Source organism: Protopterus annectens, chromosome 5.part0 (assembly GCF_019279795.1).
Source record: "Protopterus annectens isolate FY-2018-M chromosome 5.part0, PAN1.0, whole genome shotgun sequence".
Taxonomy (NCBI): Eukaryota; Metazoa; Chordata; order Ceratodontiformes; family Protopteridae; genus Protopterus; species Protopterus annectens.
In genome coordinates, this window is record NC_056735.1 from 461000756 (window position 1) to 461016042 (window position 15287).

At 39.6% G+C, this 15287-nt stretch overlaps 1 protein-coding gene across 9 annotated transcripts in view; it reads right to left on the reverse strand.

Annotated features, from left to right (window-relative positions):
• Positions 1–15287, reverse strand: part of DMD (dystrophin) — a 9298038-nt gene that overhangs the window by 2526207 nt on the left and 6756544 nt on the right. The gene's annotated exons all lie outside the window — the stretch shown is intronic.

Sequence of the window (15287 nt, forward strand, 5' to 3'; positions counted from 1 at the left end):
TTCCAGACAGTATCAGTCCTCATTGTCAATGCATCTGGCTTACCTGTATTTCCATTTCAAAAGCCTTTCAGCATTAAAAAACATATTTTTATATAGAACATTTATTGATCAGATAATAAACAACATTAACATATTTAAATATTCAAATGTGCTGAATCCTAAGCCTACAATACAAAAACAATGTTGGATTATATCAGCAGTGGAATACAGTACATTTTCAAGAAATAAGGTATTTTAAAATTAAGATTGTTAGAAAAATCTACATGCTGCCTAGAAAAATATATTTACAATGTGTGCTGCTTAGAAAATATATTCACATACATGCTGCCTAGAAAAATATATTTACAATGTGTGCTGCTTAGGAAGATGTGTATTTAATCATTCAAACATATATAAGTTGTGTAATCAAATATATAGAGAAATGTGTGCTTTAGTTAGGAATAAATGTACTTAAAACAAAGAATAAAGGTTAGGTAATGCATTTAATTCTGTCTTACTAGAATAATAGTAGAAATAAACCTGCATATTATTGCTTGAAGCACAAGCTGCAGTGTAATCAGAAATTTGACCTTGGCAGCTTGCAGATGCAGTCTGGCTCATGTCTTTCAAGTAAAGATTATTTTGCAAAGTTAGAAAATAATAAATCTGTTCGCATGTGTGTCCTCTTTCCTGCCTCCACCAGGAGAGTAGCCTTGTGCGCACTATCTCTGATAGTGCGCAGCTGGGAACGAGAAAGACAAAGGGAGGCTTTAAGGAAGACATACATCTATTGTATTTGAACTAATCAGAGAACCTTGAATTGGCTACATCCTCAGGAGGTCATCGTGACTGACCAGCTGCTTGCAAGGCTGCAACATTCTCATGGGAAAAGGACCTTTTGAAAAACACAAATTCAGCACTTTTATGAATTACTATGATGTAAAGACCCTGTCACTGACCACACCAGTAAGGTGGGCAAAACTGATAATGAAATGTATATAACCAATGTGTTTTGGTCAATAAAGCAGTCAAAATTCTATACAAACTTTGTGTATGGTTTTTTGCCTCCTAATGTACATTAGCTTTAAGATACTCAAGCTCTCCTGCATTATTGTTTGTTATTAATTGACATTGTGTTTGAATAACTCAATGATTTTTACAGTCTGACTCTAACGAATTTATTTAACATCTTGGTCCTTCGGACCGGAATTCCCTTGGTAAGCTACAGGTCAGAATATATAGGTGGTATTGAAGTCTGCGCAGAAGAAGGAAAGACCTCCGACTGAATTGTCGTGCCTAAAGAGGCTGTCCACTTGTCTGATCTGTGGCGAAGCGGAAAACTGGGTCCTAAAAGCCTATCAAACATAAGCAGGAGGCTCGGGTAAGCAGAATTCCTCTCTTTGTTTTTGTTTTAGATCGGGGACCAGGTTACACTGTGCTATTGCTAAGGTTTGTGATAGCAGGGAGAGAGGTAGTCGAAGTATTGTATCTTGAGTCATAGATCAGGAAATAAAGCAAAACAAAGTAAGCAGTCATTCTAGACACTACTGTGAATACGGGGAATAGAGATACCACGTGGTACAAGAGAAAGGGTTACGTAACAGTTCTGTTGTTTTTTTCTCTCTCTCTCTCTCTCTCTCTTCTTTTTTTTTTTCCTCTTTCAGAGACATGGGAAATGAATGCACTAAAGGGTCACGTGACCCGCCCCTAACAGAAGATGCAAAATATATGCAATTACAGAGAGCAGATAATGTGAGATATTTTGCAACATGGGTTAACAAGTATGACTTTGATGGTAAATTGGATAAGATGTCATTAGTAAAACTTTTGAGACAGTTAAAATCTGACGCAGAAGGTCAGGCAAAAAAACAACGACAGTTGGGTGTTCCTCAAGCACATAGGTGGATTGAGGAAGCGAACCGAAGGGAACAGAAAAATAAAAATGCAAAGGCATTATTTTTAGACAAAGAGGATAATAATGTAATAGTAGCATCGGTCCCTCCCTACCACGTCCACCGATGCCTTACTCAGAATATGAAGCGGGAGGGCGGGCTGACCCCCCCCCACGTTACCCAGAGACAACAGGAATATTAAGACAACCATTTGTAAGAGAACCTATCGGGACTAGATCCCGAACACGCCAAACACTTGTAGATGTTCAACCAAGCGGGAATTTATTAGATGAGGGTGAGGAAATCTGTCCATTAATAGAAGTACCAAACCCGCAGGCAGGACAGGAGGGCCAGGCCTCAACTCTCTTAGTGTATAGACCATGGACACAGGAAGACATCCGAAAAGCTACAGAAGGAATTCCCCATCCAAAAATTAACTTTGAGAAATTTCTACAGGATTTACAGGGTATGAGATTGAGTTACCACTTAAATGGGGAAGAGGTAGAAAGAGTAGTTAGACAAATTTTAGGTCCAGACTGGCACATGATTTGTGGCACCTGGAATGCCCGTGACGCACAACACAGGCCACTCCCACATAGTGACGCAGAACTAGATACTAGATTGAAGGGTCTTACAGACCGCATTACTGAAAAATGGAAACCTAGGGCAGACTGGACTTGCATTAACCAGTGTGTACAACGAGATAATGAAACTGTGGATGCATACTATGGTAGATTATTAGAATGTTTTAATAACCATAGTGGCATGCCTGTTCCTGAAAATCAAAAGAATGATAGTTCATATGAACAACAATTGAAGAATGCATTTTTGAAAGGTTGTATTGCCCTATCAATAGCTTCATCACGAAGCACATGATAGATCACCAAACAAGTAGGCTTCAAGCCTTGTTAGAGTATGCTAGACATGCCGAAAAACATTTTAACAGTAAAAAGAAAAAGAAAACGCAGGTCTTCACAGCTGAAGACGGTGCGGAAGTTTTTGTAGTACAAGCAGCCAAAAAGGGCAAGCAAAATATTCAGGGTAACAAACGCTCTGACAAAAACTCAGAAATTTATGAGAGCAGAAAGAAAAAAGGTGAATGCTTCAATTGCGGTAAGAAGGGACATTTGGCAAGGGATTGCAGGAGCAAGGCACCTGCGGAAAAAAAGGATAAGGAAGATGAGGATTGACTATATGACAGTTATGCTGCTCAGCAGTTATCAGAAGAGACTAATGAGCAGGGGGATGATGTAAATACCTTAGAAGAAGCAGATGACATGCAACTGGATGTAGAAGTTGGGGAAAGTGAAGTTTTAGATCTGGCACTACTGAGCTTAGAGCTCTATTTAGCAGACACGAAACCGGAAGTTACACTTCTGGTAGAAGGAGAGAAATCAAATTTTGTGTGATTCAGGAGCATCACGAACTTTGATACATCCTTCAAAGTTACCGGAACATTCTGAGTCACCTGATTACATATTAGTGAAAGCAGCAAGCGGACAGTTGTACAGGGAACCACTTTTCCATGATATAGCAATAACTGATCCAGTCTCGGGCATGACCCAAAGAAGTAAAATAGTACTTTCTGCCAAATGCCCCATGAACCTATTAGGAAGAGATCTTATGCAACTTTTTGCATTAGCAGTTGCCCCTACCATGAAGGGTATGGAGGCACAGAGACAAACTGACACCTTTGTAGTGCGGTCGGAGGAGGCTTATTATTGGTACAGCCAGGATCTGGTTACAACCGGACCAGGGGCAGTGACCGAGGAACTGATGAATGTAGCCACCAGCAAGGTGCCTCCCTTCGATACTGACCAGCAACATTTATTACATTGTACCCTATATTATTGTAGCACACCAGGACCTGATAAAGAATACGAACAAAAGTTGTTCAGGAATCCTGCAAATAGACTGATATTACGGACCCTATACTGGGACACTGAGGGCAACAGTGTGGTGAGTTGTTCGTTACCTCAGGAGTTTTTGGAATTGTACAAATCCAATAAACTACCACACGTTAGCCTAACCAAAACAAGAATGTTAGGTGGGTAGACTTGGGTGACAAAGTGACAGGATGGGAGAGACTAACTGACTCAGAATTATCGGACTTAGGAGTACAGAAACAGAAACTGAATTGGTTAACACAAGCACGCCCAGCTGTACACTTACAACAGAGTGAAGACAGCTGAATGGCGTTCTTGATAGAAGAAGAAGAAAAAGCTTTGAGTGAAATACCAAATGTTCTTTGGTCAACAGGAAAATCAGATGTAGGACTTATTCGAACAGCAGGGCCAGTAGTTATTACACCAAAATCAGCTTTTAGACCAAGAAAAAGACAATATCCTTTGAGCAAGGATGCAGAACAGGGAATCAAACCTATTATAATGGCATTACTCAAGGAAGGGATACTGGTGGAATCTTTAGATTCACCATGTAATACTCCTCTATTTCCTGTAAAAAAGCAAGCGGGGAATGGCGGATGGTACAAGATTTACAAGCTGTAAATGATGCGGTAATACCAAGAGCACCTACGGTGCCAGACCCACATACCTTATTAAATGATTTGAAGCATGACAGAAATATTTCACCGTGGTAGATATTAGCAATGCATTTTTCTCAATACCTATCCACCCTGACAGCCAGCATTGGTTTGCATTTACATTTCAGGGCAAAAGGTATCGTACACCCGACTACCACAGGGATATAGTGAAAGTCCAACGATATTCGCACAAGAGATGGCTAGCAACCTGGCAGGGTTTTCTCCACCAGGGGCAGCCAAGTACTACTTTATGTAGATGACATCTTGCTTGCAGCCCCTACCCAGCAACAGTGTAGGGAAGACACAATAGCATTATTGAAATTCTTAGCTGAGCAAGGGCATAAAGTGAATAAACATAAATTGCAACTTTGGAAAGAACAGGTTAAATACCTGGGATATGTGATATCCAAAGAAGGCAGAACATTAGATGAAGAGCGAAAAACAGCTATTTTACAAGCACCCAGACCAACTACCAAGAAGGAAATGATGTCCTTCTTGGGAGCGACTAATTTTGTCGAAGTTGGATTCAATTATGCTTTAGAAACGGCTCCATTGGCTGATTTAATATTTAAAACACCAATGGCAGCACAAGAAACACTACACTGGACTCCGGAAGCAGAGGCAGCCTTTTGCAGACTAAAAAAACTGATAGTTTCATCATTAGTTTTAGGGCTTCCGAATTACCATAAGAGATTTTTCCAAACTGTAGATTGTAGGCGGGGATATATGACGTCAGTACTGGCGCAACAACATGGCGGCAAGCAACGCCCCATAGCTTACTATTCATCACAGTTAGATCCGGTGGCACGATCATTACCACCCTGCGTACAAGCAGTAGTCGCAGCAGCTATGGCAGTGCAAGCTTCAGCCTCAGTGGTGTTGTTTCATCCTCTCACGTTGAGAGTACCTCATGCAGTTGCGATAATTTTACTGCAGGAAAAATAGCATTTTATCCCCTGCCAGACATCTTTCTTGCATGACCATACTATTGAGTCAACCCCATATGACAATTGAACGTTGTACAACATTAAATCCGTCGACATTACTTCCAATTCCTGTGGATGGCATACCACACAGCTGCCTACAGGAAATGGAACAAATAACCACACCCAGACAAGATCTTACTGATGTACCTTTAGCTGGCCAGAGGTGACATTTTTGTGGATGGGTCCTGTAGACGAGGTCCTACAGGGAAGAACCTAGTGGGCTATGCAGTAGTGACTGATGGCGAAATCATAGAAGCACAACCCTGCAACATAACCTGTCAGCTCAAGCAGCAGAATTGATAGCTTTGACACGTGCTTGCACTCTAGCGAAAGGCAAATGTGTTAACATATATACTGACAGTCAATGCGCTTTCTCTACAGTGCATGTCTTTGCACAACAATGGAAAAACACGCGAATGATAACATCTACTGGCAAGCCGATTAATCATGCGCAATTAATTCTGAACCTGTTAGATTCTATTCAGTTACCCACTAGAATAGCTATCTGTAAATGTGCAGCCCATACAAAACAACAAGACAGAATTTCAAAGGGAATGCTCGGGCTGATGCAGCTGCGAAGCAAGCTGCCTCAGACCCAGAAACTGTGCTTTTAAATGAAGAACTACAACCTTCTGAGACTCTAGATTTAGAAATGTTAAAAACAATGCAGACATTAGCTACAAAAGCAGAAAAGCAAAAGTGGATAAAACGAGGAGCAATCCTTGAAGAGGGACTGTACATCTCCAAAGAGAAAAGCCCATATTGCCATCTAATTTATTTAGATATGCAGCTTTGTTGAGTCATGGGCAGAGCCATGTCTCAACAGGGGATGGTACAGTTAGTTAACAAAACATTCCAAACATATGGATTCTGAATTATACACAAAAATTTTGTGCAACATGTCATATTTGTAGCAAACATCATGCACAGGAGCATTTAAACCAAAGCGAGGGAGTTTTCCAACACCACCCTATCCGTTCCATACTATTTGTATGGATTTCATAGAACTGAACAAATGTGAAGGGAAAAATACTGTTTAGTAATCATAGATATGTTTTCAAAATGGGTAGAAGCTTTTCCAACTAGAAATCCGGATGCAGCAACAATGGCAAAGGCCCTAGTGAAAGAAATCATTCCTAGATTTGGCATACCGGAAAGAATTTATAGTGACAATGGGACACATTTTGTTAACCAGACGATACAGCAGCTTGGGAGATTTTTTGGGATTTCTTTGAAAAACCATTGTGCTTATCACCCTCAGTCAGCAGGACTGGTGGAGAGGTACAATGGAATCTTGAAAAACAAGTTGAGAAAATTAATGAGTGAGACTCAAAAGACTTGGATTTGCTGTCTGCCTTTAGCACTGCTGAGCATGAGAACTGTTCCAAATGTAAAGGGCTTGACCCTTTTGAAATAGTGTTTGGAAGGGCATATTGTGTGCCACAATGGAAGGCCCTCATGCCTGCAGAGCTGGAGGCCGATGGCTCATTAGCTAGTTATATGAAAAGTTATTAACAAATAAGACTGTTTTGCAGTTGAACTCTTTTCCAGATAAACAAGAAACAAAACCAGAAGCCGTGCTGACCCCGGGGTCCTGGATTTGGCTGAAAATCATAAAGAGAAAGAACTGGGCGAGTCCGAGGTGGGAAGGTCCGTACCAGGTACTGTTGGCAACACCCACTGCAGTGAAAATTGCTGAGAGATCATCTTGGGTTCATTTAACCCACTGTAAACCTGTTAAGAAATTCAGTTTGGACATACCACAGGAACAGGATGGCCAGAGGCAGAATGAATAAAAATGTGAAACAACCCCAGAGACACTGGTTCACTGGCCTACTGATCATACACTTAATAACTATGTTTGTAGTAACCTTTTGTTGTTATGGTTTTCTTGCATATAACTACAGAAGTGAAATTAATAAAACGTGATGAAGGACTGGCTACAGACTGGCACCCAAACTTTAACACATACCTGGCTATGAAGCGAGTTTATGTAGAGACTATGAGCGTTTCAAATTGCTGGGTCTGTACTGCAATACCCACAGCATATGGAGGACTTTTGATGTCTGCTGTCCCCTTGGGAATAAATGCAACTTGGGAAAACCTGTTATTTGACACAGGCACTGTGAGATCACAAGACAAAGTGGCATTACATTTGCCTGTTACTCAGAAAGGAATTGTTTGTTTTGTTAAAAATGATACACTCCAGGTTGGTTGGAGTAACTGTAACATAACTGTGTCTTACAAATGTTATATAAAACCTATAGACCAAGGTACTAGTTGCAGCACGAATTATGATTCATATTTAAGCTTGATGAAAACAACATTGAGAAATGTGCAAAAATCTCCTGAAATATATAGACAATTCTCTGTTATAGATAAGAAAATGTTTCATTCAGGGTTAACCCGCATCAGTACAAAAGTAGAAAACTGTTATTTTGTTTGTGGGAAAAAGGCCTATAAATGGTTACCTGAGAATTGGTCCGGCAGTTGTTTTTTGGGTTATCTGGTTCCAGCCATAAGACATACTGCAGAATTGCCCCTGGGTAAAATACGTAATGTAAGAGATGTAGCTCACCGAGCTGAAAATACAGTCAGAAAACCTACTAATCCAGTGGGTAAGATTGAAGCAAGCTGGAAGGATCATTCGTCTGTGAAGGACAAAGAAAAATTGACCCATATGGACTTGAGTGACAGTGTTATATCCTGGGCTGGAATATTCCCAACCTATGGAGCAGTCAAATCGATTTGGGAATTGAGAAAATTGTCAAAACTTCTCGAAGTAATGAGCAATGCGACTTTTCCGCTCTTGAACTTGTGACTGATGAGATGAATGCAATGAGAACAGTTGTATTACAGAACCGAATGGCTCGACTTCACCCTAGCGGCGAGAGGTGGTGCGTCTTGGCGCTTATCAAAGAAGAATGCTGTGCGTACATTCCAGACAACCAGCATGAAATTAATGACCACCTGGAGGTAATACAGCAGGTGTCAGCAATGGCAGAACCAGGCCCAAACCCACTGACGAACTTTTCCAGAATCTGTTTGGGGGGTGGGGGTCGGTCCTTATGAACATTCTGATTGCAATTTGTGTGGTACTGCTCATAATTGGAGCATGTGTCTGCTGCGGGATACCCTGTGTGAAAAAATTAGTTAAAGACTTAGTTGATGTATCAGTGACTGAAACTATGTACCAAGATATAGAATTGAATTTGTTGATACCAAGTGAAAGTCTATCTGAAATATAAAACAAATGACTTACTTAGCTGAAAGTCCTTGAAAGGAAAAGGCTAAGAAATGAACTAATACTGTTTATGTTTCACATAGTATTAAATGCATTAAAAGGAGGGAGAATGTTAGAAAAATCTACATGCTGCCTAGAAAAATATATTTACAATGTGTGCTGCTTAGAAAATATATTCACATACATGCTGCCTAGAAAAATATATTTACAATGTGTGCTGCTTAGGAAGATGTGTATTTAATCATTCAAACATATATAAGTTGTGCAATCAAATATATAGAGAAATGTGTGCTTTAGTTAGGAATAAATGTACTTAAAACAAAGAATAAAGGTTAGGTAATGCATTTAATTCTGTCTTACTAGAATAATAGTAGAAATAAACCTGCATATTATTGCTTGAAGCACAAGCTGCAGTGTAATCAGAAATTTGACCTTGGCAGCTTGCAGATGCAGTCTGGCTCATGTCTTTCAAGTAAAGATTATTTTGCAAAGTTAGAAAATAATAAATCTGTTCGCATGTGTGTCCTCTTTCCTGCCTCCACCAGGAGAGTAGCCTTGTCGCACTATCTCTGATAGTGCGCAGCTGAAACGAGAAAGACAAAGGGAGGCTTTAAGGAAGACATACATCTATTGTATTTGAACTAATCAGAGAACCTTGAATTGGCTACATCCTCAGGAGGTCATCGTGACTGACCAGCTGCTTGCAAGGCTGCAACATTCTCATGGGAAAAGGACTTTTTGAAAAACACAAATTCAGCACTTTTTATGAATTACTATGATGTAAAGACCCTGTCACTGACCACACCAGTAAGGTGGGCAAAACTGATAATGAAATGTATATAACCAATGTGTTTTGGTCAATAAAGCAGTCAAAATTCTATACAAACTTTGTGTATGGTTTTTTGCCTCCTAATGTACATTAGCTTTAAGATACTCAAGCTCTCCTGCATTATTGTTTGTTATTAATTGACATTGTGTTTGAATAACTCAATGATTTTTACAGTCTGACTCTAACGAATTTATTTAACAAAGATGTACTGTGTGCTTATTTAAGGAACAAGTAATCTGTTTAACTAAAACAATAAAGAAGAAGTAGATTTTAATAAAGCAATATTTATGTTTAATCATAGCAGTGCTATATTTGATATTTTGTTGCATCAGTACATTTGATTTTTTAGTTCAGTTTTAAATAATTTGTGCATCATTCTTTGCTACAGACTTTTCAGTCCTTGTAGATATTTCTGGCACTCAGTATAGCTTGAAGACTGAGTTTAGAAATGCTGGCCTACTAATTCTTTTATTACTTTATGATGTCATCTGGAGTCCTGAAGAACTACTCATAGTGCAACTTGTTATTCTTAATCTTTCTATCCATCTCAATATGACATCATGATGTACCCAGGAACATCTGGTCAGCTTTCTAAACCTAATTTTTCCAGCTATAAAACAGTCAAAATGGCAACATAAAAATGGCAACATAAGAAAGAAAACATTTGCAGCAACTTCATGATGATAAATAGAGTAACAAGTGAAAACTTAAAAATAAAGACTGCAAATATAAGATGTGAATATATAGTTGGGCTTGCTTCTGTAGTAGTTGTATACACAGGTCAATGGATGCTTGCTTTCAGTGTTTCAGTGGCTGCACAGTCATAATATTAATATATATATATATATATATATATATATATATATATATATATATATATATATATATATATATATATATATATATGGGTGCCTATCTAATGGCCGAATTGACGGAACGCCAAATTACACATTACTAAGACAAGTGTGCCGAACGTACACATTGCCAATTATTTAAACAGCTGAATAACACTATGCTGAAGCACACTACAGTGGGGAAAGGGAATTTATGTGTTTCCCAACTGTTGTGCGGTCTTGGAGTTGGTATATGTAAGTAGTTTAAAAGAAATGTTTTGCAGGGGGGCTTTGCCTCCCTGCACCCCCCACACCCCACTACTTAAATATACCAACTCCGAGGCTGCATTACAGTGGGGAAACACATAAATTCCCTTTCCTCACTGTAGTGTGCTTCGGCATAGTGTTATTCGGCCATTTAAATAATCGGCAATGTTTACGTTCGGCACACTGGTTTCGGTAATGTGTAATTCGGCGTTCTATCAATTCAGCCATTAGATAGGCACCTATATATATATATATATATATATATATATATATATATATATATATATATATAAGGCCTATATAAATAAATAAGTGTTAAAATGATTGTGTCACTATCCAGTTCTGTGAAGAATGTAGTAAATACAATATTATTTTTTAAGTAGTGCCCCTTTCTGAAAAGAGAGCCTGTGCAATTCTTTGTGTAGACAAATTGTTTAATATGCTGTGGCATCACCCCTTTTTTCATTACATCTCACTACCCTCTGCCACCCTTTCAATGTAATTTAATGTTACTACCGTTCCTTTCCAAATACCTGACTTGATTACATATCATATCATTTTTAATCCATTTCTTTTACATACTATTACACCAAGATTTTACCTTCTAGCTTTGCAGTATTTCATAAGCTTTCATTCTAACCACCACCTATGATCTGATCACTTCCCTGTAATAATGTGTAATATCCTTTTAATTGCTTCAACAGGCACAATCCAAAGTTTGGCCATCACTACTGTTTCAGAAATGAAGGAATAGCTCACCTTTATCTAATATGTCGGTGAGATTTTAACAATGCTAGAATGTGGGTTTGGTTCATCCATGCTATTGCATTCAGACATGCTTGTGTGGCATCCTGCCACAGAGCATGTCATGATTACTGCAGGCCATCTTTCCTAGACCTCTACGTGTAGACCTTCTTGCAGTTGCAATAGCAGCAATAATATTCATTCTTCCATTACGATGGGAGAGCTGGCCATCCATCATTTGATCTTTTGCTTCCCTCCGTAGTCCTATGCATTGTCAAACAAATGTGAAGCTCTAGGCACCTATGGTGTAGTCAGGTACAAAACCACTATCCTATTAAGTTACAGAAAGAAGCCCTGTATTATTAGTCTGACCTTGTGACACATGCTCTACTTCCTGTGCCAGAAAGAATGCCAATTCAAATGATATGCTGCATGCATTTATTTTTTTTTATTAGTTAATTTCTCTGAGTTTGCTAGACTATTCTGGAAAAATATGATGTTAGTTAGAAATATAACCCATAAGTATGTTTTCTATATACAGAATGCTTCTAATTTATGTGAAAATTCATTAAAAAAAGAAATTATTATTTAGAATAATTCTAACATACATTTCTTTCTGTGAGGTTGGCACAGAGGGTGGAAACTGTGAGCAGTATTTGCTGTGGTACAGTTTTTTATTCCTTCTGCTCTTATTTGCTTACTGTATGATCTTGAGCAAGTCACTTAATGAAACAATACTCAAGGTCAGCCTTGAAAAGGGACTGTGAGTCCAGCGGTCTTACCTGGGTAACAAATGATATTATTATTATCAGTAGTAGTGGTGGTATCATATGTGCTATGGATAACAGAGATTAAAACGAAACATTCAGAGATTCTCTCAGAAGAACAGTATGGTTGAAATGTTTCTGTGTGTGTGTGTGTGTGTGTGTGTGTGTGTGTGTGTGTGTGTGTGTGTGTGTGTGCATACACACAAATGTGCACATGTGCATGTTGTAAATGGTGGGAAAGCACTCCTGTTATTTACTAAAAGTGTTTTTAGCCATCAGGCTTCACTGATGATTGAATTCTTCATTCGTCTATTCTCAATATGTGTAGTCATCAGTCATAAACAGCAAGAAGAGTTCTACTGGGAAAGCTGCATTGCAACCTTCTAGCAGTAAGAGATGTGTCAGTAAGACCAGTGGACAGAGGTGTCAAACTAGGGCTGAATTTCTGATTCCCCATCTACTTGTTCAAATTGAAATTGAACTTGTTTAGGGAAAAGCTCTGCTTCCCATGGATCAGAAGCCTGGTCTAGAGAAGGGGTATCCTCAGAGACACATACTGCTTCCTCCATCATGTCCTATTTATGTTACAAGCTAGATTTAAGCCCTTAGATTGCATATTTTTGATGTTTTTGTTTTTTGGATATGCAGAATATCCATTAGACTGAGAATCAGACATAGATCACCCCTTAACAGTCTGTAAGAGATTGACTACTGGAATAGGGCTTTGAGGCAATCTACATTGGACATTTTGTTTACACCCAGTATCATTTTTTGTCAGGAACCTCTGTGGATGTCCTACTTGTTGCATGTGCCTGGCTGGGTACACACTGAAGAGGTGGTGAGTTCAATGACTGGGTTTCTATGACTGCACCTAGGCCAAAGGCCCTTGATGTTGGCCTTGACTACAGAGAAGTAGATATCAGAAAGGACTGTGCCCAGCAAAGTACCCTGAGAGACTCCACTAATCACTGGTCTCTTTAAGGAGGTGGACCCCACTATCCTAAATTCTTGTGTTCCATCTGAGAGTCACCTGGCTATCCATCAGGCGACATATGATTTTATACCCAATTCCATGAGATTGTCTACAATGCCTGAGTGGGGCATGGCATCAAATGCCTTGGCCAGATCAAGGTAGGCAGTATGCACCATTTCACCCAAATACTCTGCCTTGATAACCTCTTCAAAGAAGTCCACCCGGCTGAGTAGGCATGATTTGCCCCTGACAAAACCAAACTGAGTTGGATCCAAAGTCTGAGGATTTCCTATGCCATTGTTACCCATTTCCATGGCTTTGCATATGACATAAACCAGGCTTACAGGTCTGTAGGTTTCTCGGGGCCATGGACAGCTCACCATTGTGCAGGAGGATGACAGTTGCAGTTCTCCATTCACGTGGCACGAAGACTGTCTGATGGCTATGGTTAAACAGCGACTGTAGTAGTCCTAAAAGGCCATGCTTTAAGCCATTTAGTAGACATTCTTGGATATTAGTGGGGCCCTGCTCTCTAGTGATAGGTTGGGGGGTTAGTTTGATGTTTTTTCCAGATGGGGACTGAGGGAAAGAGAGGGTTAAAACTGGAGCTTGTCAGCCAATAGATGTGCTATAATTTTTGGCTCAGAGAAGGTGGCTCCATTTAAAATTAGTTCTGGACATTGTTGTCTACTGCCTTTGAGGTTGTATACATAGCCAAAAAAGCCTTATGGCTGTCGCTGGCCTTGGAGGCTATTTTAACCACAAATGTGTCTGTGGTAGACTTGATGTGTCCTCTGAGTTGCTTGTTCATCGGTACTAGGCTATCAGCCCTAGAGCCTACACAAGCCTAGCCATAACAATTCCCTGGCTATTTCTTCCCACAATATTTACTTCTCTGGACCCCTGTCTAGCAGGGTGACTGACATGATCCCCGGAGTGAATTTCCTATCTCCCATCCAATCGTCAAGGTTCCTTTTGAAGAGGGCCAAAGACACACTCTGATTGACATGTATGGGCAGTCTATTCCAGAGTATGGGGAGTCTCTGGGTCAGGAGCCTATCTCTCCATCATGTTTTGTTCATTGTGAGGACAAGGTTTAGATCCTTGGAGTGTATGGCTCTGAGGGATTGGGATTTCTTTAAGTGTAGCATGTCCAACAGCTCTGGGTTTGACATGGCCTTGTATGTTAAGCAGAGATCGCCTCTAAGTAGATGATATGTGACAGAGTATAACTGGAGTTATTTTAGATGGTCAGCATAGGGCATCTGCTTTAGGCCTGTATTCTTTTAGTGAGGTATTTCTGTGGCCTTTCTAGTTGTTGCAAATGTCTTGAGAGGTACATACTAAACGGGGCATTGTATTCTATAATGGGTCTAATGAGGGATGAGTACAGTGGAACAATGACCTCCTTTTTTCTGGATGAAAAGCCCTTAGTGATGAGGTGTGCCACATAGAAGGATTTCCTGACTGTTGTGGAAATGTGGTTATCAAAGGTGAGACCACTCTCCACCTGTGTCCCTAAGTCTCTTATCACACTTTCGGTGTTTAGTGTACTGCCACCTATGTGGTAATTATTGGGTACATGTTTTTTTTACTATACATTCCTTGGCATTGAGCTTGAGCCCATGGCTCTGGCACCAAGCATCTGTTTTTGTAAGGACCTTTTGTAGAATATCCACATAATTTGGGGATTCAATAACGGCTCCCAATTTGCAGTCATCTGCGAACTTTGTTAGCCAGAGTCTCTTAGTCTTGGCCTGTACTTCAGAGAAGTAGATTCTACACAAGAGCGGTCCCAGGACTGAACCCTGAGGTACTCCACTTGTCACTTTTTTTTTACAATGTGGGTTCTGTCAGTAAGCCAGTTGGCAACCCATCAAGTGATGTAGGGATTAATACCCAGCTTAGTAAGTTTAAACTGAATTTTTGTTTTAATCTTAGCTAGAGTGACAATATCACCAAACTCATAAATCATCAAATTAAAAATCTGACTAAGCTTGACCACTGCAATCTGTCTCTGTAAAGAGCAGTTCTTGTCATATTGTTTGAGAAGGTCTCTTTCAGATGTGGTTACACCATCAAAGGCCCGTACCTCATTCTGGCCAAGGCATTTGATACTGTAATACATAATGGAATTGCTTATAAGTTGATGGCCTTAAACATAAATCCATACAAAGTGGATAGCCAACTACCAAAGAAAGAGACCATACATTGTTTCAATGAATGACACC